General features: G+C 40.3%; 1 protein-coding gene across 2 annotated transcripts in view; it reads right to left on the reverse strand.

Annotated features, from left to right (window-relative positions):
* The window catches only part of Znf277 (zinc finger protein 277), a 117,009-nt gene that overhangs the window by 82,127 nt on the left and 6,916 nt on the right, over positions 1-27,966 (reverse strand). Inside the window, exon 2 of one of the 2 annotated variants that reach the window (XM_029484540.1) lies at positions 14,238-14,344. The exons of the other annotated variant lie outside the window; for it this stretch is intronic. The gene's annotated coding sequence lies outside the window, so the exon portion shown is untranslated. The remainder of the gene's footprint in view (positions 1-14,237; positions 14,345-27,966) is intronic. 2 annotated transcript variants of the gene reach the window in all.

Below are 27,966 nucleotides of genomic sequence, written 5' to 3' on the forward strand. Positions count from 1 at the left end.
GATTTTGCTGAAAAGGACACAGATATAGCTGTCTCTTGTGAGACTATGCCGGGCCTGGCAAACACAGAAGTGGATGCTCACCGTCAGCTATTGGATGGATCACAGGGCCCCCAATGAAGGAGCTAGAGAAAGTACCCAAGGAGCTAAAGGGGTCTGCAACCCTATAGGTGGAACAACAAAATGAACTAACCAGTACCCTGCCAGAGCTCGTTTTTCTAGCTGCATATGTATCAGAAGATGGCCTAGTTGCCCATCATTGGAAAGAGAGGCCCATTGGTCTTGCAAACTTTATATGCCTCAGTACAGGGGAATGCTAGGGCCAAGAAGCAGGAGTGGGGGGGGTAGTGGGGGGACTTTTGGGATAGCATTGGAAATGTAAATAAAAATACCTAAATTTAAAAAAAAAGGAGTTTTAAGTAAATAAAGCATACTTTAAAAAGTAAAAATGTATTCCAAACACTGTCTGGTGCTGCATAGTTGATATACCCCATGCATGAAAAAAAAGTATTTACTATTCACCTGAAATTCAAATGAAATTGGGACTCACTTTTAATTTTCATTACACGAGGCTGGTCATCTAATCTGGAAGTAAAGTCACAGTGTCTTTTACGTATTGGAATCAGTTGCTGTAAGCTCACATACCTAATACGCTAACGGGCCAGGTTCTTCCATGGCTTATAAAATGGCAACAATTAGCCAGAGCCACCTGGCTAACTAAGTACAGTACTTGTGATGTATAGTCTTTGAATCTTCAGTAAGACTGCACCCCTGGGTCTTGTACACACGAGGTGAGCACTCTAATACTCAAGGACCCAGACTCTACCTCCTTCCAAAGGGATTATAAATGTGAATGACATGGTAGTAACTTGGTGCTTGCTGAAGCTTCAGTCCAGATTCAGATGGCTGGTATTGTTTAGCACTATCCTCAGTCCTCTCTGTTATCCCAACCTCAAGCTGAAAATAGCATCAATTCAACGTGTCCATTGTCAGATGACCTCTCATTTTCCATCATCGATTTTGCCTGGGGAATCCTTCCAGGCCCTGAATTGCCCTGGTTCCATCACAATGACTTCATGCCTCTTGTTCTCTGCCACCAATGAGAATAGAGAGAGACACTAAATGCTGATGCCCATTTCTCCCGAGAATCTTTATGTTCCATGTGGACAGCAGATCTGGCTCTTTAGGTTTGATTCTTCTGGTTCTCGCACCCAGCACATAGGAAAGCCATGGGAAATATTTACTTGACTAATGAATGGGTCACCAGGCAAGAAGTGAAAATAACTGTGACAACAAAAGACAAAAAAGAACAGTAACTTAGGAATATCTGGTATGGAGTCAGTAAATGAAAATGAGTTATCACCACAGTCATCAAAGCATGTTGTTTGCAGTGGGCAAAGCATGAAATTTCTTGAAAAGTAAGTATTCAACATCAAAATCTTCAGAGAGCTGGTAAGCCCCTGGTACAAGACGTGGTGCGGTTTTCTGAGATACTGCCAGAGAAATTAAAGAACACTATAAGCCATTCGTTTTCTGAACAAACCCAGAATTGTTTTATATCCTCAATTCTTACTACACTCCCAATCCCCCAATTTAAAGTTTTAGAAAGGTATAGAAATGTAAAAAGAAAGAGAAAACTAACAAATTTCTTATCTGGGTGAATAATTCAGTCCAATAATTTTAGAACAAAATTGTTCAAACAAGTACAGAAACACTCTATTTCCATGCTTTAATCCTTATAAAACTTTCTTTGAAATGTTCTCACATGGCTAACCTAACATGGTCTTCATGAGGATTAAAGGGGTGTCTTCTTTCCATGTCTAGTAGCAAGAACATTTGATATTTTTGTACATAAGATATTTAGGAGAGCAGGGCAGTGTTGGCACACGCCTTTGATCCCAGCACTTGGGAGGCAGAGGCAGGCGGACTTCTGAGTTTGTGGCTAGCCTGGTCTACAGAGTGAGTTCCAGGACAGCCAGGGCTACACAGAGAAATCCTGTCTCAAAAAACAAAGACAAAAACAAAAACAAACCCCCCCAAACAAAACCAAAACAAAAAACCCCAAAAAAGGTATTGAGAATAAAAACGAGAGTCCAACAAAGCTGTTCCTGTCTACTTGGCCTATTTGACCTCATGCGGTCTCAGCTCTTTATGTAGTTCAAACTGGCCTTTACATCATGATGACAATTCCACTTTATCTCAAGTTGGTGGGATTACAGGTGTGTACTGCTTGCATCACTGTAACCTGCTGAAGTTTATCATGGCTTTGTCATACTGGCAGCCTTGTGTTCAGGTCAAGACAGGCCACCTTAGGCTCTGTACTAATATTTTGGCATATAGATGGTTTGCTTGTGGGGAGGACCAATCCTCTTAAATGCTTTACAGACTATGATGCACTGAAAAAGGCATCTAGGACACTACTGAAGCACACTTCTGGATGTGTCTGTGCGGAGGATCCCACTATGAGAGGTTTGTTCAATCCATCGGCAGATTCAAAATTGAGTTTTGGAAAATCGTGGAACTGGAGAAGTTGGGGTGGTAGAAGTGGACAGCCTTTAAGGTCTGGCTCTGGGGCCTCTGGTCTTGCACGAGGTAAACAGTTTGTATAGCATGCTCTTTCTCCATCATACTTCTGCCTTGCCATGGCCAGAGCAAAGAAACCAGAGAGCCATGAAAAGAAGGCCCTGAAATCCTGAGTCCAAACAAATCTTTCCCTCCTAAGCTGTCTGTCTCAGGTACCATATTGTGGGGCAGTGAGGAGAGCCCGATTAACACGCAGACTGGCTCCAGTTAAAATTTCTGCCTACATCTTGTTTTGAGGTATACCTGCCTGTTCAAATGCTTGAGACAAGGTTAACTTATCCTGTTTACAATTTTCTATTATATCTGCTTCTTATTTTTGTTCTATTAAGTCATAGGTGCCAAAATAAGCAAGCAAGCAAGCAAGCAAGCAACCCTGATTTCACTGTATGCTTCTGATATGTTCAAGAATAAAAAAGCTGAGTCACAATCAGACAAAACACTATTTGGAAGATTAGCCTAGCCCCTTAAAAAATGCTGGGGGAAAAATATCCAAATATCTGTAGGCTTTTATACTTTTGAGTCATTACTATTAACAAAGCCTAAATGTAGGAGCAATAACTTGGCTTTTTCTTATGCTTGCTAATGACAAATCAGGGCTGGGAAACACTTCAGGAGCTAAAATCAATTATGCACTTTACAACACTATATTTTACCTTACACAAAATGGTATTCAGCCAGGCTTCCTAATTTAAATACATTTAAATAATGTATTTAATCTTAGTAAAAGAATTCCTAATCATGTTAGCTTGAGCTAGGACATACTAACAGCCTACAATAGCACACCTTTCTTGGGTAGGGGCTCCTCAACTGCTGCTTCTGCTAATTTGGGTGTGGCATGTGAGCTAGCACTGCTACCAAGCCCCCAGGTGATGCTGAAGCTGCTGGGGAACTGTATTTTGAGACCGACTGTTGTACACCAACCTGGAGTGTGAATGTGGAGGAAGAAAGTGTCCTCACTACAAAATACCATCTTCTCAAAAGCAGCTCTAAATTAGAGATTCCAATTCTAATCAGGTAATTTAGAGAGTTAAGTCTTGATCACAGCAAAGATTCCAAATGCCAACCTCTTTTAAAGAAAGGAAAGAAAAGAAGTGCAACTGTGTTTCATGGCAATTTTCACAGAGATTCTCCGTGGGTGAACTTAAGATGCTGCAGTTTCATTAGCATTATTCAGTGTTGCTATGGGGACCAACTGGAAAGAACCTTCAGTGCACAGCAAAAGAAGGAAGGCACCAACACCAACAGGGGAACTTTGATGGTTTAAGAAACTAAAGCAAAGCCATATTGCACATTCTCTGATGCTCATTTAAATCTTCTTTTAATAATAAGGTATAGCAACAAAGAGATTTCCACCTTGAAATTCGGGGCGGGAAACAGAATAAAAATCTCTTAAAAGGATCAGAAAATGAAGGCTGCAAGTGCGTTGTTCTGTATATGATGACCCTTCAAGGCTGGGGCCACTGGAGAAGGGTAAACTATCTGGCAGCTGGACTCAGCTTGGATTGTGCTGGAGATAAAGGACTCGGGTAAGTATGAAGCACTGTTCTGGGTATTGGCAGGGACAGGAACAGGGTTGCTTTTAGGTTGTTTGAGAATGAAGATGAACTGAAGTCATAGATAAAGAAAACATTACCAAAAGAAGAGGAAGGACAAATCAGTAGCAGAGATTCATCCGAAATACATTTGAGATTCTTCTCAAAACAGTGAGCTTTTTAGCTTCTAGTCAGGGTCAGGGGAAGAGATAGCTGGAGAGCTAAACTGTAAAGCGGCAGAGTCAGTATTGTTTGCAGTTTCCTGCAAATGGCATTAGGCAGCAAATGACTCTACTGTCATAGTTTGTTCAAGGTTTATTTTTATTTCTTAAGATAAGTCTTGCTCTGTAGTCCTGGCTTCCCTCAACTATGTAGACTAGGTTATCCCCGAAGTGGATAATTCCTTGTCTTAGCTACCCAAGTCCTCAGTGAACAAGGGTTAGCTGTCATGCCCAGGGCTTCCTAATGGTTCAAAAGTAGGCTTATAATGCAGTTCTAGAAAACAAAAGCACTATAACCTCAAAGGAATTTTCTGCTTTTTTACTTCAAGTCTTGCAACTATAACAGCAAAATTCTTAAATTATATTTATCAACACAACAAAGAACCAAAACTTTTTATAACTGGACTAGGAGGACAAGTCTTGAAACAGCCATACCAATCACTCTTTGAGCCTTCCTTTGGTAGAGCCCGCCTTCACCCTCTCAGGAGCCGCCTTTGTCAGAAGGTGTTGCTTATCTACCCTACTTGCAGGACACCATTTATTAAACCACACTGTGACTTTTCGGTTTATGTATATATTTATAACTTCTGCAAGGATTAAAACCACAATTTATTCATAGTTCTCCTTTAAGTGGGTAGCCTGTCTTGAGACACTGCTCCAATTTGGATACATCTTGCTTTTCTGTTTCTTTGTTATTCACCCAGTCAATTTTATAGAACCCAAGTTATAATCTCTTTAGTTTCTTTTACTGAGTCCCATGGTCAGGATTTTGGTCATATTTGTCAATATTCTTCATGTCAATGTTCTTCAGCACTGAGGTCTAGCAACTGTTATTTGTGGATTGTGCTTCAGAATTCTTATCCAGGTGAGGAAACAAAAGCAGATGCTACCAGATGCTTCAGCTGGGGGGTCAAAGGTGAGCATTGCGGGTCTTTAGATTGCGTTTGCTGACTCATCCTGATGGATTTTGGAAACTAGATAAATTAAAAAAAAAATTTTTTTTTTCTTTTTCAGTGGCTCAAGAAAATCACAGCCTCTAGCCTTGCATGGGACACAGGAACATTACTGTGCTATCTTACTGTGTCTACCCACTCTTCTAAGGAGATGCCTAAAGACATCGGGGCTTTATGGAGACAAAGGCTCTTTGTTCTTTGTTTGGTTTTCTAGACTGTGTCACCATCTATTAGCATTTCCTAACTGCATCCAGCTATCCTTTTGCATCTCACATGTGCTGTAAGAATCCCACACACCAATGAGACTCTCTCTCATCAGCTACATACTTGGGAATGTGACAGGAAAACACTGAGCTTTTGCTTTGCATGTAGTTCATGTGTCACTGTACAAAATGCACCAGCTCACATAGTTAAGCACTACTGTAGTAAAACTATATGAGTCCAAAAAGCATGGAGGGCCTTGAGAAGCAACTTCCATGTCTCAAGCTTGAGCCAATTTCACACACTATTAACGGAGCCCTCTAAACACAGTAGAGTCACTTCTGCCAGGGGAATATAAGGGGACTCAATTTTGAGTATTAAAACTAGTATTTTATTGAGTAGCTCATGTATTTATTGGAGAAAACAAAATGAGAGGGATCAGAAATCAGACACTCTCCCTACTTCATCTTACCCTTTCAACGTAGAGTAAAGCTATGGCCATGCCAAGGCTCCAGATGGAAGGACACAGCAGCTCTGATCAGTTGGACTTTGGCCTACAAATGTTGCTAGGACAATTTTCCTTTTCTGTTTTTGCACCACAGATAATGTTATCTATGAGTGGGAAAACATTGTGAAGCCAAGTCTAGACATGTATGACATGCGGTAGACAGTCTAGGTCAGAGGACAGATAAGAGAAGCAACGCATGGGAATAAGTAGTACAGTTAGGAGCATCAAGCAACACTGTAAGAAGGACAATTTGGTATTGGAAAGCGAAATAAGGTAGTGATCCACAGGAGAGAGAGAGAGAACAGGTAAAACACAGGGAATACCAGTCACCAAAGTGACTATAGGTTTTGAATGTATACAAATATAAATGTGTAAGAATAAGTGTTTATATATATATATATATACATATATATATATATATATACACACACACACATACATGTAAATATGTGTATGTATATATGTATATGTACACACATACATATATAGTGGTATATACATATAAACACAAATACACATTTACATACACGCATAGAAAAGTCTGGAAGGACAGACCTTAAATCATTAATGGATAAGCCTGCACAAACTCCTTGAGGAGATATGGACATTGATGGCCTCCAGGGAAAAGAGAGTAGTTTTCTTTAGGGGTGTGGCTCCCAATGGGTACACCATGCTCCACTGAAGGCCCCATAGTTAGGAGTGCATGGGCAGCACAAATTGGACTCAATGGGTTATTGGGAATACAAAAAGAGAACACAGAGTTGGGGGAGATGAGGTGGATCTGGGATGAGAGAAGTAGAAGTAAATATGATAAATAATATTCTATGAAACACTCAAAGAATTAAAAACATTGTATTTTTAAAAGCACATTGATAATGGTTATCTCCAAATTCAGACTTAGAATGATCTTTTCCCCTTTTCCTTAGACTTTTGGTATTATGTAATTTTATTCATTGTGTTACTCACAGAAATTCATTATTATAACTAGAAAAACATAAGGGTATTTTATCAGTATCCTCATTCAGTTCCCATCATTAACATGTTTCTTCTTATGACTTTCAACTATGGAAGGTCCTCAGCCTTCTGGCTCTTCAGTATTGATCAAAATGAAAAAAAAAAAAAGATAGAGTCAATCTTTCATAAAATCCCACCTACTTCTTCAGAGCCACACACATTCTTTTGGCTTTAACCAGTAGTTGATAGGCCAATCTCAAGGCACTCTCATGACTGAGAGGCAAAGCCTGAGATTGCCTGCATGCACTGCAGCCATCTCAAACACAGCCACTTCTTCATTCCCCTCCTAAGCTGGAACATGGCTATTCAGGCTCATAGTTCACAGAGACTAAACCATTACCATCTATTAGCAGGAAATGAATTTTACATAGCTTTGACCTTTATCATTTGTCCACAAACACCAAGTGAGTATTTAGAACGTAAAGATACAATCATATGCTCCTATCCTAGTTTCAAAGTCTTGATATACTATAATCTCAAAGAATCATAACTTTTTTCTTAAAATCATTTTACTTACTATCTATACCGGGCAGTGGTATCACATACCTTTAATTCCAGCATTTGAAACAGAGGCAGGTGGATTTCTGAGTTCGAGGCCATTCTGGTCTTCAGAGTAGGTTCTAGGATAACCAAAGCTACACTGCCTTGAAAAACTAAAACAAATGACTGACTGACTGACTGGATAAATACATACCCATCCATCCATATATATATCCATACATATAATGTGTTTTAATCAAGGGCATCCTTCATTTAACTCCTTATCCCCATGTATACTTGCTCACACTTTCTCTTTTTTGGTTTTTTGTTTTATTTTGTTTTGTTTTTATGCTCACACTTTTTCTTTCTCAATCTCTCTCTCTCTCCTGCCCTCTCACCTCACAATATCCACAGCTTGTGGATTTTGATGCTTTCTCTTTATGCATGGATGTTGGAGTATCAACTGGAGAAAATAGCCTCTCTGAGCTGACATTCCTGAAGAAAACGGCCTCTCCTTCCTTTGGCAGCCATCAATGGCTAACATTTCCTTAGATAGGGGTTGAACTTGCCCTATCTTAGGAAATGTTGGGAGTCTAGCTGCCTTGATCTTGTTTGAGTTTTGTGTATGGATAAAGAATTCTAAATTAAATCATAATAACTTTAAAAATCATATAACATGGCAAATGATTGGAATCAGCGGGTATCTTCAAGGTCTATCTATTGTCCATTTCCAATTTCAGGCCTGCATTGTCTCACGTCAATACAATTTCTAAGATAGCCTAGTGTATTGTCTAGATTTCTGGCTGCCAGCTTGAATTTATCCTATCTGTGTTCTGCCTTAAGACTAATTAATATTGTGAGTGCAATTTGTTCATGTTAATCTCCTGAATATTCCATCAAGTCAAAACTTTCCTTACCTGTTTTAAACTCATACCCCCACAGCTAACCAACATACATTGTTAGGATTTTTGAAGTCACTCATCAAATTAACCATATCAATACTTGTTCTGTGATTACTGTATGTCAAGTATGTAATGACAAGAAGGTACCATCGGAAGAGAGATAGCATCCCTGCATCCATATAAAGCTGCTCAGTGTCTTCACTGTTTGTCTCCTGCACGTGGGCTGATGCTCTGCAGACACCAGACTGCTCCTTCTCCTCTAAGTGAACTGACTAGCACTCCACACTGCAATGCTCTCCTCCAGAGGAAACTAATGCTTCTTACTTTAGGGCTACATTAATGCTCCTTACAGATGCTGTACTCTGCACCTGTCTTTTCTAGATAGTCACCAAGCTGCTTTTACCATACACTTTCCTCAGTTTTAACGTGTTTTTATCTCTATGCATCATCTAATTTCCATTGAGGCCATACTCCTGCCTCCTTCAGAGTTGGCTGGTCCTCCAAGGTTTTTCTTCTCACCCTCTTTGACTTGCTCTCCTTTATATTCAATTTAGTATCACATTCCCTAGTTAAGCCCTTCAGAGTCAGGCATTGTCATGTATTATTTATCTTACGATACCAATAAAGTCCATGGACTAGTACATATTTAAAAGCCACCTATGAGTTATTTTGTGGGAACATGCTTGTCAAAGACAGACAGTGAGTGTTTTAGTTTTATATGCTCTAACTCTAATAAAATGTTCAATGCTTTGGGCTGAAGTCTATTCCTTTAGAAAGGAAGTAAAACCATCAGACCCTAAAATGCGATCTCACCAGGAAAAATGGTCTTCACAGAGGTAATAAAGTTCAAATGGTCATCAGAGATCATAATCCAGTGTGACCAACATCCATACAAAAAGGATGACACACACACACACACACCCTATATTATGGCGATGTCAGATGCAATAGACATGCACCCAGAAGTCAAGGAATTAGGTAATGGGACCAGGAGGCCACAGGACCTACAAACAGATGATCTTCCTTTTTATAGCCCTGAAGGAATGAACCTTGCTAAAACTTTGACCATGGATTCTTAGTCTTCAGAGCTATGAGACAATGAACCCAATGCTTAAGGCACCAGCTATGGTCTTGTGCTGTAGTAGTCCCAGCAAGCTAAACACTTTCAACAGCTGTGGCTCAGGGGCTTGGAAGGACATCAGAAGAGACCCTGAGAGACCACCAACACACAGCTTTAGTTAGCTCTTCCTCGGCTCTTTCCCCAGGCTTGCTTTCCCTTTTCTCCTTCCTTCCCCTAGTCCCGCTGCCCTCTGACCCTGTACCAGAGCACCAGTGAGAGAAAGGTAAATACAGTTATAACTAGCTGTCAGGTCCTCAGAGCCTTTGGGCACTAAAGCAGAGTTGGTTGACTGCTGTCGCTTTCTTGAGGGAGGGGCAAGGGATACCTCAGGGGAGGAAATGAGGACTTGAAGGAGCATGAGCCAGAAAGAAGAGTAGATGGGCAGCCACTGGGAAATCAGAAGGCTGGGAAGAAGTGTTTCTAAAAAGTAGGCGAGGAGAGAAGATATGAGTAGCAGAAAAGGTCTTAGATTAATAAACAAACTTTTTTTTTCAAAAGATACATAATTCGAGTTCTATGACCACAACTAGGTATTTAAAGCGATTGACCATAAACTAACAAAATTTGTGCTACTATTTATAGAAGGTTAAAATACTTATATTTCATTTTTGAAAATTGTACACAATTGTCTAATCATATAAACAATCACATATTAGAAAACCAACTAGCAAATTATAAAACATCAGGTTAAATACATCTATTTGTATTGTAAGTAGAAACTATAGGTTTAGCGTAGCTCGGTGGTAGGATATATGCTTACATACATATGGCCTTGGGTTGATTGTTAGAACAGAACTAAAGATGAATTACATGTAACAGCCAAAGGTACAAGTGTATCAACTAATGAATAGAAAAGTAAAATGTCCTATGTCCATACAAATGTAGTAATATTTAGTGATAAAAATTATGTTCGGAGATTGGAGAGAGAGCTCTTTGCTGCTCTTGCAGGACTGGAGTTTAGTTCTCAGCATTGATATGGTGACTCACAACTGTCTGTAACTATTGTTTTAGGGGATCGTTGTGGGTTCTTTTGGATATTTTGTGGGTTCTTTTTTCTTCCACACTTTCAACCCCTGAACACTAGACAGGAGAGAATAAAAAGATAGAGGGGAAATGGGGTGTCCTTATCATTAGACTGCTTCCTGCTGATTAGGGGCATCAAGTTCCTTGGGACAAATTTGATTTTTACCATCAGGATATCTAATTTCTTCTTGTTCCTTTTTTGCACACAACTACTTAACAAACCACAACCACCAACAACCAACCAACAACACACCCAAGCTCTCAGGGTTCTAGCATTTATATATCCTCTGAAAAGTCCCCAGAATTCCAAATGTCATACAATCACAGAAACTATCTGCTGCTGGAAAAATCACACCCCTCCTAGATAGAGCACGAGGCATATCATAGTCAGCTGCTTTAGACAATCTGGATTAGCCCCATATCCCACATCTGGGCTTAAAAGGAAAACATATTCTTATAATATTTCTATGTCTTTCAAAGAATCCAATGCTCTCTTCTAGTTTCAAAAGATAATAGGTATATATGCATGTGGTATGCATACAAACATGTAGGCAAAACACTTAATACACATGAAATTAAAGAAAAACTCTGATAAGACACTTCAAAATGTACCTTGAAAATGTTGTTAAAATTGAAAACTATAGCAGAATGGAGTGGCGTGCACAGTAGAGTGAAGTGGAAATAGAGACACCATGACCAGTACAGCCAGTCCACTGGCCACCACCAGGCCCACCTCGTCCCATTGCTGTCTGCTAGGCAGGGTGCATTGTATTAAATTCCCAAATAACTATAAAAACTATTATGTTGGGAGAAGGGAAGAGAAGACACTGTTAGACAAAAATAGGCCATGAAGATGGGTGGTAGTGGAACATGCCTTTAAATGTAGCACTCCCAGTACTTGGGAGGCAGGCAGGTGGATTTTTGTGGGTTTGAGGCCAGCCTAGTCTACAAAGCCAGTTCCAAGATAGCCAGAGCTGTTACACAGAGGAACCCTGTCTTAAAAAACAAAAACAAACAAACAAACAAATAATAGGCCACGAAAAAGGTCACAAATTATATGATTGTATTCATACCAGATGTTCAGAATTGAAACATCTATAGTGACAGAAAGATTAGTGGTTTCTCAAGACTGGCAGTTTAGAGGCCTTAGAGAATGCTAGGGTTGAATATTAACTGTTCTCCAGCCTCATATATTGAATGCCTGGTCTGCAATGGGAGCTGCTGTTTTTGAAGATGGTATAAACTTTGGAAGGAGTAAGGAGTAGGCAAGTTGCTGGGTGAGTGCCACTTAATGGACCTGGTACCTTCTTTCTCTGTTTCCTCTCAGTTACAGGGCAAACAACATCTCTCATCATACACTTCTATTGCTGGGTATTCTACCCCTCTGGACAGGAACAAACAATCACAAGCGAAGCCTTGGGATACAGAATGTCAAAAACACCTTTCTTCTTTCTACAGCCATTCTGTTGTAGCAGCAGCAAAGCTGACTACACGGGGAATAACTAAAGGGCAAAGGGTTTCTTTGTGAGGGGTGAAAATGTTTACTGATTACAGTGATGGCTATACAAAGTTGTGAGCATGCTCACATCCATTCCACATGCATTATCTCAATAAATTTCCCTCTCTGACATTTTAAGTTAAGAAAAAAAAGATGCAATGTTACCATTCATATTCAACCCTAACTTTCTCTACCCTAACAACACTTTATAATCAACCCTAACATTCTCTTACACCCTCAAAACTGCCAGTCTTGGGAAACCGCTAATGTTTCTGTCACTATAGAAGTTTCAATTCTGAACATCTGGTATGAATAGAATCATATAATTTGTGCCTCTTTTTTTTTTTTTTTTTTTTTTTTTTTTTTTTTTTTTTTTTTTTGCGTGCTTTATTCTCTGTTTGGTGGTGTAAACTTGGGAAAGCAGGCCTAGAAATGAAATGGGCTTAAGTCTTATCAATAGGCAACTTTATTCAGAGCATCAGACAATTTCTGTTCTGAGGGTTAGGCAAGATCATATGAGTTTAGGCTGTATTCAGTCACAAGGGCAATCCAGTTGGGCATGGAAGCAGTTTTGAATGACAGAAGTAAGCAGCAATGTGTAATCTGAAGCAAACCCACTCTCATTTACTATACCTGGGAGGGACATGAAAGCACACTCCTAGAACAAATCCATGTTGTGGAGAAAGAGAAGTTATAAGTTTACTTAGAGTTTCTCATAAGTCCTTAGAAATCTCTGCACACAGCTTCCTTCATTCGTGGAAGATGTTTCCACAATACATGAAAGAAAATTTATGGTATACTGAAAATTTTTATGTGATAAGAAGACAAAGGTAGTCTTTTGTTAGCAATAAAGAAAGAGTGTTTATCAGTAGCTAAGGGTAAGAAGAATGTGGAAGATATGTAAAAATAGAAACAGGTTCCTTATTGATATTAGCATACACTCCAAAATAAATTTCAGGGACAGCAGAGATTCCAAGTAAATGTCAATAAAACAGCATGGCAGGAAAACACACCAGAATAAAAAATACTGTCCTAGAATTATTGTTCATATTATTCTTATTCTTAAAATATAACAGCATACACAAAATCAATGAAGTGCGCGCGTGCGCGCGCGCACACACACACACACACATACATACACACGCACACGGAAAAAAAAACAGAACAAAAGAAAAGGAGTAGAAGGGTTAGGGATAGAGCTTTCTGTCTTGGTTTTAACTCTGAGTACTATAGAGAAAAAAAACCTCACATAGCAAAAAAATCAGATAGCCATTAATAACAAAAACACTTGAGCCTGTGATGGGTGTGTCTTACTAATAATACTTGAGATGTCCTTAATAAAATTTTTATATTATATGATTCAAAGTACTTTGTTTCCTTTTAATGGCAGTATCTTCAGAAAACATGCAAGTCTTAAGTTTAAATTTATATAAGGTTTTCTGACTGAACTATATATTTTTCATTTTGTTCTGGTTTTTGCTCACAATTTTCACTGTATATGTGAATAAAAGAAGCTAGCAAAAACCATGCTACAGGCAGAATGCTAGCTGCCTTTGAATTTGTTCCACCTGTTTCCTCTAACTTTATTCTCCCAAAAATGTCATAACAGGAACAAAATGCAGACAAGTGCTATGATGCTAATGTTTTAAGTTTAAACTACTGTGTTTAAGAGATTTATAAACAAAAATGCATCTAATCTGTAAGCTCTACTTGCCCAAGGACAGATAATTTCCTGGAATTCTTTGGGCTGTTGTTCATGTAAGATAACAAGGCACACATTTTAGCTTCTATAAAGAAGCTTGGTTGCCCCAAGTGCACAGGATGTGTTTGATCACATAGAGGCAGGAGGTATGTAGGCAGAAAGTACAACAGGATGTATACTTTCCCCTGATTGGATAAGAGTGGGAAGTATATAGCCTTCCTTATAGGTTTTGCCTTTATAAGCTCATGAGTAATGGGAATCTCAGGTATGGACCTGGCCAGGATCATGGATTTAATAAAGAATATTTCAAATTTGGCTCAGAACTTGTGGTAGTGGATCTTGTTCTTGCCTGCTGGGATTAACAGTGCTTTGCCAGAATATAACCCTCGTGGTTTCTGCTCCTGATAAATCGCTCATTAGCATCTGAAATCACAAGAGAACATTATTCTATTGGTACTAGTCTTGTTGGTTCCTAATGGAATCATCTATTAAGATCTGCTTACAGCATCCAGGATGTCTTAGGCTGCTTCTGAATCACATGGTGAAGTCTCACAGCAATGAGCCAACTTCTCTGATGACTGGTTTCTGTTTTAGTTTTTCACTGCTGTACCTGATGAGAACATCAATCAATAAAAGCACAAATGATCATCAAAGGCACTTCTCAGAAGCAGTGCAAATGGCCAATAAACACAAAAAAAGATGATTCTATCCTTAGTTAGCAGGGAACTCCAAATAAAATTACTGAAATTCCGCTTCATTCCGGTCATAATGGCAATTAGAAAAAAATTATACCCCCCGCTTCCCAATCTAAACAAATGTTAGCAAAAATGTGAGGAAAGAGAAACCCCAACACACTGTCGGTGGGGATGCGCTTTACTAGTGCACACAGAGCACACTACTCCTTTACCCAAGATGACACTTCACATGCACACTGAGAGGCATAATATGTGCAAGCATCAGGACATGGGATCAGCCCAGGTGCACAGCAACAGAGCCTGGGTAAAGAAAATGTGGACTCTTGTCATTTTCAGAAAAACAGGTAGACACAGATCATCACATTATGTAAAACAAGCTACATCCAGAAAGATAGAGCATCATATACTTTCTTATATCCATGGAAACAACAAATAGATGCTTCAAAAATACCAGAGTGACTATTGGGAAGATGAAGGGAACCAAGTACTGAGGGAAAGGAGGAGGACAAGAGACAGGAGTGTAGATGCCATCAAAGTACAAGACAGACATGTAATGCCTGCAATGAAAACACAAATGTTCAATGTATGAATGATGCTTCTATTCTAATCACAACACTAAAACCAGGAATTAGGCATAGCTACATACAAGTAAGAAAATATATAAATCATATAGAAAATTATAAGTGAATAGTGATCTACTATTTGAATACAGATCATATTAAAAAATGGGGTTGAGATTTTGATGCAACTCACATTTGCTGTGAATATTGCCATGATTCTTCCTACAGAGAAAAAAATGTCAAATAAGGAAGTCAGGTAGCATGACTCCTGCCAGAGGCCCACATGTGAGACAAGCATGGCTCTTCTCCGTTCCCAACGTTTCACAAGTAAGATTAGAAATTCCATTTACAGTAAGAGACATACCTTACCCTCTGCAGGCTTGTCAGCCATGGCTGGCTGTACCTTTTCAAACTGCAATCCAATCTAATCCAAGTAAAGTGTCACCCTGCAACCTCATTTTGCAAAAAAAGAAGAAAAATAAGGTGTTTGTGACAGGAGCTGAGGGCGAGTAGTCTCTTAGCAACTCTTTGAGGTGCTATATTGTGAAGACTCTTGAGTGTGCTTCTCTCTAGAAGTCTGAAACCCAGCTTGGTAGGCACAGAACACTTCTCTATTAACTCCCATACTTAAATCTATGTTAGATCACTTCATACTGACTCCTCCTGGAGTCGGCCTCACCGAGGCTGAGGGGATAGGATAGATCACAGGGCGTTGTGGGCAGCAGCACTGAACTGTCTCTAGTTCACAGCCTACTGTCACTGAAGAGGCCAGTCTGTGCTTTAGAAGACAACTCTGCCTCCAAACCAAACTAAACCAAACCAAGTTTGACAATGTACTTTATTTTCAGAGAAGACTAGGCCTATTCTATTGTCAGCATAGGATAGCTCATTTATGAAAATGAAGATTTGGCCATGACTGCAGTCTGAATGCTCGTGTTCTTCTAGAATGATCACTTTGAAGCTTGAACACCAGCATGAGGCTTTCAGAAGGTTCTGTGCTTTGGGGATGCATTTAGGTTATGAGAAACCCTTGTGAAAGGGGAGGTGAGTTAGCTGCCTCATCCCTTGTACTATCTGAGAAACAGCAGGGGCCACCCACCTGTGAACCAGAGAGATTAAGTAGTTTAAACTAGCAGCAGGTGATTCTGAACAACAAAAACCCTTATGCTCCAGAAGTTAAAAATACCTAACTAATTAAAAAGGCAAAAGAGCAATTAGTCTAGTCAGAAAGACAGAAAGACACAGTCACATAAGCAGTCGAAATTATATTCACCGTTTTATATGAGAACTCTGACAGTTTTACAAAGGAAATACAACTGTAAAAAAAGTAACATTGGTTTTTCAAATATGACAAGTGGAAACTGTGGTTTAATATTTAGAGCTAACACCTCAGAATACTACACGCATGAGAATGTCACAATAGAGTCATCAGCTGTCAATTTCAGAAGCAATGCCATGCCTGCTGCTATACTGATGCCCATGCTGGCTCAGCTCTGCCACTGAGGAAGGAGATGCTAACAGGCTGGTACTTGCCCTGACAATGCCACTGAACAAACTCCCATGACCTCCGCCGCTGCTGCTAAACAGCTCATGTCCTACGGGCAGTCAAGCCCACAGAGCTCAGGCCAGTGCTTCTTAAGCTCTCCCTCTGCAAGGGTGTGACACGGAGGGCTTTGGGAAGGTCTTTATGGGTAGTATCTGTGGCACTTGGGAGATACTCAGTCAGTAAACGCCTGCCACACAAGCATAAGCATCTGGGTTAGATTCCCGGGCACACACATACAATGGGGCATGGTGGTATAATGCCAGCCAGCACTGCCAGTCCATAATGGATTTGGCTGGAGACAGGAGAACCCTGAATCTCATTGGCTGGCCAGCCTAGACAAACGGATGAACTTCAGATTCAGTGAGAGATCCCATCTCAAAATAAATGAATAAATAAATAAATAAATTAAGGTGCAGAGTGAGTAAGGAAGATTCCAGTATTGATCTCTGGTCTCTATGTGTACTTCATCCAGATGCACATGTATCTATCTACACATGTGTCCACCCACACTGACAAGTACAAACACCACACGCATCCAACCCAACCATATGCACAGCACAGAACACACTAAAGGCAAGTAGAAGATGGTTCAGCCCTGAACATACAGCAGATAGGTGTCTAATCCTATTCTAGGGCTGGGTACCAAGTTAAGAGGAACACACATCACCTACAGGCCATCTGAGCACAATGTAAAAGAGCGAAGAGTATTACAGTCTGAACTCTCACATGGGAAGTGAACTCAGAAACTGATCGAGAACGGAAGAGAATGGATCGATGGGTTACTCTTAGGGTGAAACAAGAAGTGAGGCAGAACACTTTCTAGAAAAGGTGAAGGTGAAGTCTTAACCAAGCCATAAGGAACGTAGGAGTTTAAGAGAGAAACAGGCAAAGAAAAGATACAAGGAAGAGACAATATGGATGTGGGCCGGTGGACTGGATATATGACACATTTTATGAAAATGTGTTGACATAATAGGAGTGGATACTCAGGTAACCTTGGGCTCAGAATCAACAGACATCACTGAAGAACAGAGGGCAGTACACTAACGGCCATCAGTGTAGATGCCTGCCAACGCCATGCAGGAGAGCTGCAGGAGTTCATTCTTGACTCGGCCACTGTGGCCAACATTTGTCACCCCACTGCTCTAACAACAAATCTTCCATTAAAGACAACCCAGCTTTGAGGCTCAGAGCGATCCTGAGTGCCTACGTTATTGCTAGCTATCCAGCCAAGTGTCCCCTTGATTTAGAGCAGGAAAATTTACTGAGGAGGGGATGCTGGAGAAGTCGATCTTCCTGCCTGAAGAATTACCCTTAGCATGATTCCAGGCAGGGCACTGGGTTTTACTCTCCAGATCCCGTCACTTTGTATTTTGCTACCCTTTGTTTCTGATGGATACATCAGTTCCTTTGTTTCCCCCTGAAACTTTGATCCAGATTATACTTACGCCTAGCTATTTAATTCCCTGGGTCTCGTGTGGGTCTCAAGTCATCTGCTTGATCTTTTAAAAATATCACACAAAGGCTTTAGAATAACTCTCAGCAAAGAGGGTGGTGGTGGTTATTAACAAATTAGTTAATTAGTTAATATTTGGTGACAGATCCTAAATACTATTTTCATTAAGGGAACTAACTAGAGAAAGCAAACAACTTTAAATGTACAATTCCTTCCTTCCAGTTTCCTGCCTGCCTGCCTTCCTTCCTTCCTTCCTTCCTTCCTACCTTCCTTTCTTCCTTTCCTCCTTCCTATCTTTCTGCCTGCCTGCCTGCCTGCCACCACCACCCCTCCTCCTCCTCCTCCTCCTCTTCCTCCTCTTTTGGTTAAGACAGGGTTTTTCCTGGATGTCCAGAACTCCCACTGTAGATCAGGGTGGCCTTGAACTCAGAGATATGTTCGTCTTCTTGGTTCTAGGATTAAAGGAGTGCTATCACCTTTGCCTGGCAACAATTTCTTGTATAATAAACGGAAGCTACACATTTTTTTTTAACCCCTCAAAATGACCCATTTGAGGTAAATAGATACACTAGGAAGTATGGCTAAATTGCACAAAAGTTGATTGAGAAGTTTTTTGAATTAGGAATGTTTCATGGTTGTCTTGATTGCAGCATTTAAGAATAGGGTGGGGGATGAGGGGATAGATCACTTCCTTGCTTCTGAAACTAAAGGCGACACCATGCTGAAGAAAATATTTGCAGGCCATGAGGTGACCTATTCAAATGCATTACCAAAATGGGGGAAAAGACAGAACAGGAATATGGAAAAAAAAATCTGTAAAGTTGCAATCTAGCATCAGGACCATATGGTATTCACCTGAGCTGTCAGAGACAACTCACAGCACATGCAGCCTGGCCTTAAGGAGGAGCACTCAGGAGGAGATTGGGTATCTCTGGAATTTGGGTAAGGGTGGCGCGGCCTTGCCAGTCCTCCTGACAAGAAAGGAGAGCTGCAGCTTTGTGGGGACATTTTAATAATGGAGAGAGTAATGACAAACACTGCCCCCTCACATAGCATGCTAAACTTTACTACAACTTTTCAAAGGTTTTTAAAGAATTAACATATGCATCAAGACACACATGTTTCCTTATTGCAAACCTCAAAGGGCACAAGGTCTTGTGTGAAAATTCTTACAGTTGGAACGCTCTGAAAAACTTGCTGTGGGTCAAACAAAACAAAGCAGAGGACAGCGGGAGACCCGTGGGGATCTTAATCGCAGAGACAGTGACTGCTATGAGTTCCTTACAGATAAGAAAAGCATGGCTCTAAAAGCTACTTTATCTGGCAAATAAAGAAGATTTGAATAACAGATTTCAATATTAGTAAGTGAAATGAACATTTACACTGAGACTTAATTAGCCCTGAGATGATCCCTCGAATGTGGAACTCACTGCTGCCTAGTCATCACAAGGAAGGAATAAATCGAAAAGCCTCAGCTATATCTCCGTGGTAGGGAAGTAGTCAAAGGTTCCACCAGCGGGGGTGGGTCACAGGGCGCGAGGCACGGGGCACTCACTGGCTGGTTCAGGGTTAGAAAGCTCACACATTTTAGGGAGATCTCTTCACCTGAGCATCAGATTAAACTTCAGAAACAACAGATTTGTTAACTAGAAACCTCATGCCCTGTGCTGCGCCACTGCTCCTCCTCAGCACGTAGGGAAAACCCACTTTGCTCTGCATGGTGCACAGGTCTTTTCAATGAAGTCCTTACTGCCTTCTCAGCCCTGTTATTTATTCAGGCTTTGAGAAAATGCTGGCAGAGGGGTCCCTAGAAGACAGAGACTTCTCTAGAGGAAAGGCCTACTTGCTCTTGGTCATCTGACAGAGTCCTGTCCAAAAACCACTTGTCTGTCTCTGAGCCTCACATAGAAGCTGGAGACCCCTTATTTCCTGTGCCCTTCTGCTTGGTTCTCACTTCCCGTGAACCTGTGATCTTCCGCATGGCTTCCCTATTCTAGAAACTAAATGGTTCGTTCAAGACAGGGTTCCTTCAAGACAGGCATTGGGTCCTTGTTCTTTTTGAGACAGGGTTCCTTCAAGACAGGCATTGGGTCCTTGTTCTTTTTGGCGCATGCATAATTAGTGCTTAGTAAACACTTGCTGAGATCCAAACCCAGAATATCAAGAATGCGAGTCTTCTATTTCTAGGAAGAATTGCCAGTGTGTTCTTTCAACTGGGAAGATTTACTAACTGGTTTGGTGACTGCTCAGTCTAGTGGAGATCAATCCTAGTGGAGCGAAGACATCCAGTCACAATAGAGGGGTTCAGAATGTTAGATAACTCAGAAGTTAGTTATCAGACGTTGTAATCTGTTGCTTCTCTTCAGGGACTGCAACTTTTAGGAGACACTGACTTGTTTTAAAAAACAAAATCCCAGCCAATGATGACTCAGGATCCAGATGCTGTGGTGAAAACCAGCTAGCTTTGAGAGGCAGAAAAAGTATCCAGCTGACCTTCCTACTCTACTGATAAAGACCCAGAAGGAATTAAGTTCCTTCTCCTCCAGGCTGTCCTAAATACCCTTCAAACTCAACTTCACTCCTTTCTGTTTAGAGTCACTTCCTATCAGCTGGTTCCTCGATCTGCCTCTTGACTGAGGTTGACTTTATTTAGCTCTTGGATTCAAGGTGCGTGTTTTCTCGGTAAATAAATCAATCTCAGGGTTCACAGCATGGTCAAATATCCTGTAACATGTGACACGTCCCTGGCCAGCATCTTGGTCTTCTGCTTTGCTTTTACGAAAGGTGTCAGTCTAGTTCAGCTGCGGTGCTCACTCACAGGGGCTAGATCTTTCCGACCTGTCTCTTGCCTCCCAGGAAGCCACCCTGATCACCCTTTCCAAGCAAAGGCCCTTTCCTCAGCACTTAGCCTACTTCTTGCTAAGCACATCTCGTTCCCTGTTAAATTATAACCTCAAAGAAGACACAGACTATGTCTTGTCCTCTTAGCACATTTCTCAAGGTGATTTCTTTCTGTATCAACAACAAAGCAAACTTACGCTATACACATTTTCAGTAAATGGCCAGTGACAGTTTAAAGGAGGAAGAGGCTGGTTACACTGCTCAAGTGAGACAAACCTGTGGCCAAGTCTACAGGGGCATCCTTTCAGTTTGCACCCTAGTGCCCTAGTGCTACACACAACTTGGTATTTACACATGTTCGGTGACTCATGTAACTTTCATTCATATAACTTTACATTTTTAAAAATTATCAGCCAAGTATTACCAATCATCTCAGCACTTTGCAGTAATATTATTACTTTTGTTTTGCTTATTAAAGAGCAGATGCGCAGAAATTGATGTTCATCCAAGCTCTCCTTGTGGGTGAGTAACCTGATTCTTCTGCCTACAAACTCAGGGTTCTTGGCACATTCTGCTCTCAATCTCATCCTGAGACTAGATTTCAGGGACTGTGTACAAGAAGGACAAATTGATAACTATTTCTCCATAAGCAAAAGGACTTGGGATTATGCTGTAGACACTCAAACTACTTTGAAAAATAAACAGGAAGTAGAGTAAAAATGGCAATGATAGCAAATTCACAATGAAACAATTGTATATATTTGGTAACAAGGGCTTGATATTAATGGATGCAGTGGATTGGAACTTACGTTCCAAGTCTACTAAGTCAAGCTCTAGGCACAACTTCTATAGTTAAAAAAAAAAAAAAGGATGCTACTTGTGTGCATATATTCAGTAAATGCTGCTGCCTGATTGGTGACCCACAAACATGTACCATCTAGCACCTGAGGATGCGATCTTACTTTAAAACAGGGTCTTTGCATTCATAATTATGGTAAAAGTCTTGAGATCCAATCATAGTAGATTATGACGAACTCTCAATGTAATGACAGATGTCCTCATTAAAGACAGGAAGGGAGAAGAAGTGTGAACAGCAGAAGGGAGCACAGAGACTAAGACAGGTGACTCAAGTTGTGCTGCCACACCAAGAACACACAGTGCCACCCACAACTTCAAGAGGCAGGGACAGTTTTCCTTTGGAGTCTTCAGAAATGGAGTGGCCATATTGGGGACTTCATTCTGGACTTCTGGACTTCAGAGCTGTGACTGAGCACATTTCAATGTGATAAGACACACAGTTCGGGAGGATTTAGAGAAACCTTAGGAAATACAGTGACAAGCTAAATGAAGAACAATTAAAACCCATTTCTCTATAAGTAGTTATAGATTCTTCTAGAAAACTATTAGTTTATGAGGAAGCCTCCAAAAAAAGACTTCAGCTATGATTTCTAGAAATACTTCACATTAAAAGTGACACTTCAGCAGGGCCGTGGTGGCATATACCTTCAACCCCAGCTCTCATAAGGCAAGGCAGGCAGATCTCTTGAGTTTAGACCAGCATGGTCTACTAAGGGAGTTCCAGGACAGTCAGGGCTACACAGAAAATCCAAGTCTCAAAAACAAACAAACAAACAAACAAACAAACAAACAAAAACCCAAAACAGCCACCACCACCACCAACAACAAAAATGTGATACTTGGGGCTGGAGGAATGGCTTCTCTTCCAGAGAGCCCTGAATTGATTGTCAGCATCCAAACAGAGGCTCATAAACTTCTGTGATTAATCCCAGGGCACCAGGCATGAATGTGGTGTACACATACAAGCTGATGAAACATCTACACACATGAAGAAATAAAAGAAAGAGGAAAAGGCGAGTGAAGCATGCAGTTGTGGAATACAACTTAGTTGGCACACACAAAGCTACCAATCAGCTCACACACAAATGGGAATGTATTTGAACTCCTGCAGATAACTAACGCTGATAAAGTTATAACTGTTCTTGATAACCATAAGAACGATGTGTTTCAAGGCGAATTTTCTAATGTATTACTACAAACTATACAGCAAACCTAATTTCAGGAAGGGCAACAAGACAAAAGGAAGCCATCCAGCTTTGCCTTGTAAATTGCCTAAGTCAGTCTGCTAGGAGACCACACTTAATGAAAGTGAGAGTGAGTCCTGAAGAAATGGAGAGTTGCCAGTTGGATCTCATGACTGCCAACTAGACGTGAATAACAATGGGTACTATGAATCACATCAAAGCTGTTTTAAACAACCTTTCACCAAACAATTCCTCTACAAGCATCAAAGAGAGTCTGGATTTATCATCTACTTCATAAATGACAATGTTCTACAGACACTTCTGACACTGATGTCACACACAAATAGGTTAGAAACTGGACTCACATTCTTGAAGTCACTGAAAGCTGATAGAAGAATGTGGGTTAAATTTTTTATTAACTTAAATAATGCATTAAATAACCATGGTAACGTGACAATATAATAAAGCACAGGGTTGAGTACTCCAAACCATGGGTCAGAAACTCAGTAACATGGGTTACTGAAAAAACTTTTCTGTTCTATGTTCAATAGTTAGGTCTTAATGCAAATGTAGTAAGAGGTGATATTAAAACTAAATATGTTGGAATGCAGGTATAGGTCAGTGGCAGAGTGCACTGTAAGCAGTGTGGATATAAAAGCAAAGGAGAAAGGAAAGAGTGAAAGAAAAGGCACCAACTTGAAGATTAAGTATGCTCATAGAGCTAAAATGGTAGTTTTAGTCCTATAATTTTTAATTATTCTATCTTAGAGATAATATATACATATATATTCTATATATCTTTTTCACCTTCCTAGATATAATGGAAGAAATACTATTAAAAAAAGCTACATCATTCAACAGAAAAAGATGTCGTTTCTTATATAAATGTATTTAGCAGCCTTCAAGTTTTGGATTAAAGGCACAAAGCCAGGATGCAGTGTAGTGGACCAACCCCAGAGGTCCTATCATAGGCACAGGGAGGCCTCTTCTTAGAACATTTTGGAATGTTTAAATTCTTAATAAATAATGGGGAGAGGACCCTGACTAGTTTCCTATATTAAACTCCATGGAAGACTAGCATACATAAAACTTGAGTAGGTATAATTCATAAATGGAAAGTGGTCGTTAAATGTTTGGAAAACTAAATAGAATATTTACCTCCTGAACAGCCATAAAGTTAGAATAAATTCTGGAGCAAAGCTACATAACTTATATTTGTAAATTGTTCACTCATGAAATTCTGTATATGTAAAAAAAATAATTCCTTCTTGTCTTCTATGGAATCAGGGTACTGTCCCTATAAGCATAAATAACATATTAATTTAATGTTGGTTCTGGCTAATTCACTTACACAATGAATAAAAAGTAAATTTCTATAAAAACATCTTAAGAGCAAGACAGCACAGAACCGACTTTCTTTGTGGTCTACTATCTAAGGGGTTTACTTCATCTCTAGCTCATCTAGGTTCTCAGAAAACGTGAGCGTCGCTGGGCACAGATGCATATGTCTTTAATCCCAGCACTTAGGACACGTAGGAAGTACTTGATATCATTCTGGTCTATGTTGTGAGTTCCAGGCCAGCTAGAGCTACATAGAGAAACTGTGTCCCCAAAACAAAGAAAGAAAGAAACCACAAGGTAAGCTTGCATGTCTATTGTATGCTGACTTTTGAGTACTGAGAGGAAAATAGGTCTGGATATTAGCTCAGAGACGAGAGTGCCTAACTAGTATGCAAAGACATTGAGTTTGGAAAAGCAAAATTCAACAAAGCAAACAGAAAATGAGACTGCGCCCTCTTTAAGGGAACAATGATAATTGCTGGTACAAAAAAAATAGCTCACGAACCTGGTAGTTATGAACATAATCTAATCTGTTCTGTCAATAACAAACATTTCACAAGAGAAATAATAGCAATAGGAAGGCCACAGTATCCAATTCCTTACACTGTAGGGATCATCAAAAAGAAGGGTGCTATCCCTTTATGCTGTAGAGTTATCTTACAATTTGCTGACACTCAGAATTAAAGAACTCAGAGTTAGGAGTTCAGTAGCCGGTCACATGACCATTGGTGATGTCCTGTCTGGTGCTAAGCTTCCTGCAAGAATCACTAATGAGCATGTCCCATCATCACTGTGGCTATGTTTTCTAACAGTGGCTTTGTGTCAACTCAGTCTACTTGGCCTCCTCTTTACAGAGGTCTGGAACGCTAGCTACTGGCCTATAGCCAGTTTCTTGATATCAAATCTCAACTTGTATTCTTTTTCTAGTAACTGGATCCTTCATCTATTGACCTGATCTATAGAACTTAATTGACTTGATACTTCACCCAGAATCCATGGTCCCCTAAATCTGCTTCTCTAAAGCCTATAACTCGATTCCTGTCCCTAAAGCCCTATTTACCTGCTGATATACTCTTGCTACCAACAAAGACCCCTCGTCCCTCTGCAACTTTTCCTTATGGAAGCCTGGTCCTTCCCAGTCTGCATCATTCAATTTCAGCTGGAATCCAGTTAGGTGAATTTGCATAAGTTCTCAGTAGCTTATCACCCTGATATCTGATCAAAGTCTCCATCCTTCCACCAGCCCTGACATGAACCTGATCACCCTGGTCAGCTTTACCAAAGAATTTCCCTTTACTTTTGCTGCATTCTCTCAGAAACATCTACCTCCCAACCTTGAACACCCTCAATCTTCTGGGCTATAAATCACCATTTCCCCTTGTATCTGGACCTGAGCACAGCTCTATACAGAGAACTGTCCTATTACAGCAGGCAAGCCTTCCTGAATGTGTAGTTGATGATTCATTCATATCCATGATGGGCTCTGCCTAAATCTCATTAGAAGTGATCTAATGATCAATTTATGTTGTCTTGGGAGTGAGGGACTCAGAAGTCAACTCTTGGCAGTGGTTCTCAGCTAATTTTCTAACCTGACACAACTGATTAATGAATGTCAAATGTGGAATTTATTCTTGAGGAAACACTCTGATGTGTGCTTTTTGCAGAACCCAGGAAATTTAAACTCAATGACTTTTTAAAAAAGTGATCTATGTAAGATTTACGTGAAAGAACCCTGACACACAAGCTTGTGTCCTCATTTACAACCAGGAAACCTTGACCAGGGGTACAAATGGCTATGAAATCAGTCAGAAGCAGGAATGGGATCAAGACTCCCAGCCCTTGTCTTCACTAATTCCTATTTTCTATGGATTTTTCTATTGCTGCTGGAAAAATAACTCAGTGAGTGTCCCAGTCAGTTATTAGCAAGACTTCCTCTCATCAATGGCTTCAGACTTGAAAAGCTTTCAAGAGCCATTCATAAATTGGTCTGTGAGGAATTCCAAGGAGCTCCAGGCTCTCACCTTCCTTTCGTTCTCATTCTCTTTCTTCTTTGAGGAAATTAGTTACATGCGATTAGAAAAGATAGCCGATTGATGCTGCAGCCCAACAGCAGCTCCTGCTATTAATTGCTTTCTAATGGTAATTACGATCAGATATTTTCTTTTCTAATTGGCTATTACTGGTGAAGAGCAGTCTGTTATACAACAGAAGACTGTGCTAAATAAACGACCACAATTATAATTCTGAGGTCCTTAGTAGGGGGAAAAATCAAGTATCTCCATGTATCCAGATAAAAGCATTAATTAGAGGTGAGATGGGAAAGGCCATCTTTTCATTAAGAATTAAGAAAGCATTAGAGAAAGCCAGCCATGAAATAGGAATTTCCTTCCTTATACAAATAAAGTCATTTACAAAGTTCAGTAAGTTCCTACGTCAGTACACATCATAGCTTTAAATGTATCCACATTTTTCAAGAGCAACAAGGAAACAGAAAGGACCATTTGCTCTGCTGAGACAGGGATGCTGAGCAGAACACCGAGACTCCATGGACAAAGTCAAAGAGTTCTCTTTATTTTTTTGTCCATACAGAAGGAAGCCTAGTAGGTGGTCCTCAATCACTACTCAAACAAGCCCAAATGCCATCACAACATGATACTGTCTCTGAGACTTAGTGCAAAAGGAATATGTGGCAGTCCCTAGATTTATGGGCTTTTCTAATATCAGGGAGGGACCTGTCCTTGCAGAGCTTTGCTGAACTCCCTTGTTTTCTTTTAGTTTGGAGCTGGCTGTGTAAGTGACAGAGTGCTTGCCTAGCATGCAGGATGCTCTGGGTTCAGTTATCAGCAATACAAAACAAACAGACTGGTACCTCCCAGGGCTGGGGAGGCAGAGTGTCCAAATTCCAGGCTGGCAAGCCTACACACTGAGTTCCATAGTGAACTCCGTCTCGAAACAAAAACACCTAATTAATAAGTAACGGTATAGTCCAAGTTCTGAAGTAGCAGTAGAGTGAGACCAGATAAGAGGTCCTCTGATCTCAGTGTCTACAGAAATAAAACAAGGAGAGCAAACTTTGCAAGCAAAAGCTTTTATAGAGGTAAAGGGGGAGAGAGTAAGGGATGTGGGTCTTTTCCTGCTGTTTCTGGAGTGACCCAGTTCTAGTCATTTTCTACCAGTCAAGAGGATAGTATTCTCAAAGAAATCTTGTCCTTTGTTTTAAGACACCCCTCCTTTCCCCTCCCATCCCCCTGCCCCCCCCTCCAAAATACAGCTCAATGGCTCCTTTGACTTTGGGGTCTGCACCTGGTGGGCTTTTTGTCTACCATAAGAACAGAACAGGATGGGACCTTTTTGTCGTACAGGGTCTGAATTATAAATGTGACACCCTATTCCTCTCCTGACCCTACTTCACTTGTAATAATGGCAAGGAAGTCCCTTGATTGGCTCAAAGTCACACAGTTTTTTTTTGTTTGTTTGTTTTTTGTTTTTTGCTTTTTTAACAATCCAGATTGTTCAATTCCAAGGCTCATGCCCACTATGCCTCTTCAGATAGCACCTCCTAGCCTGTATTTGTTTTTGCAAGGGACTCAGAGGGCTTACACACACACCACTTCATTAAGTGCTCAACAATACTAGAGGCACCATTGTTTTTCTGATGAAATTCGGGCTCAAAGAGGTTAAAAAGTTTTTCTTAAGTTTATTCTGTTACAAAGTAGAATATTCATCATTGAATCCAGTCTTGACTATTATT

Source organism: Mus caroli, chromosome 12, assembly GCF_900094665.2.
Source record: "Mus caroli chromosome 12, CAROLI_EIJ_v1.1, whole genome shotgun sequence".
NCBI lineage: Eukaryota > Metazoa > Chordata > Mammalia > Rodentia > Muridae > Mus > Mus caroli.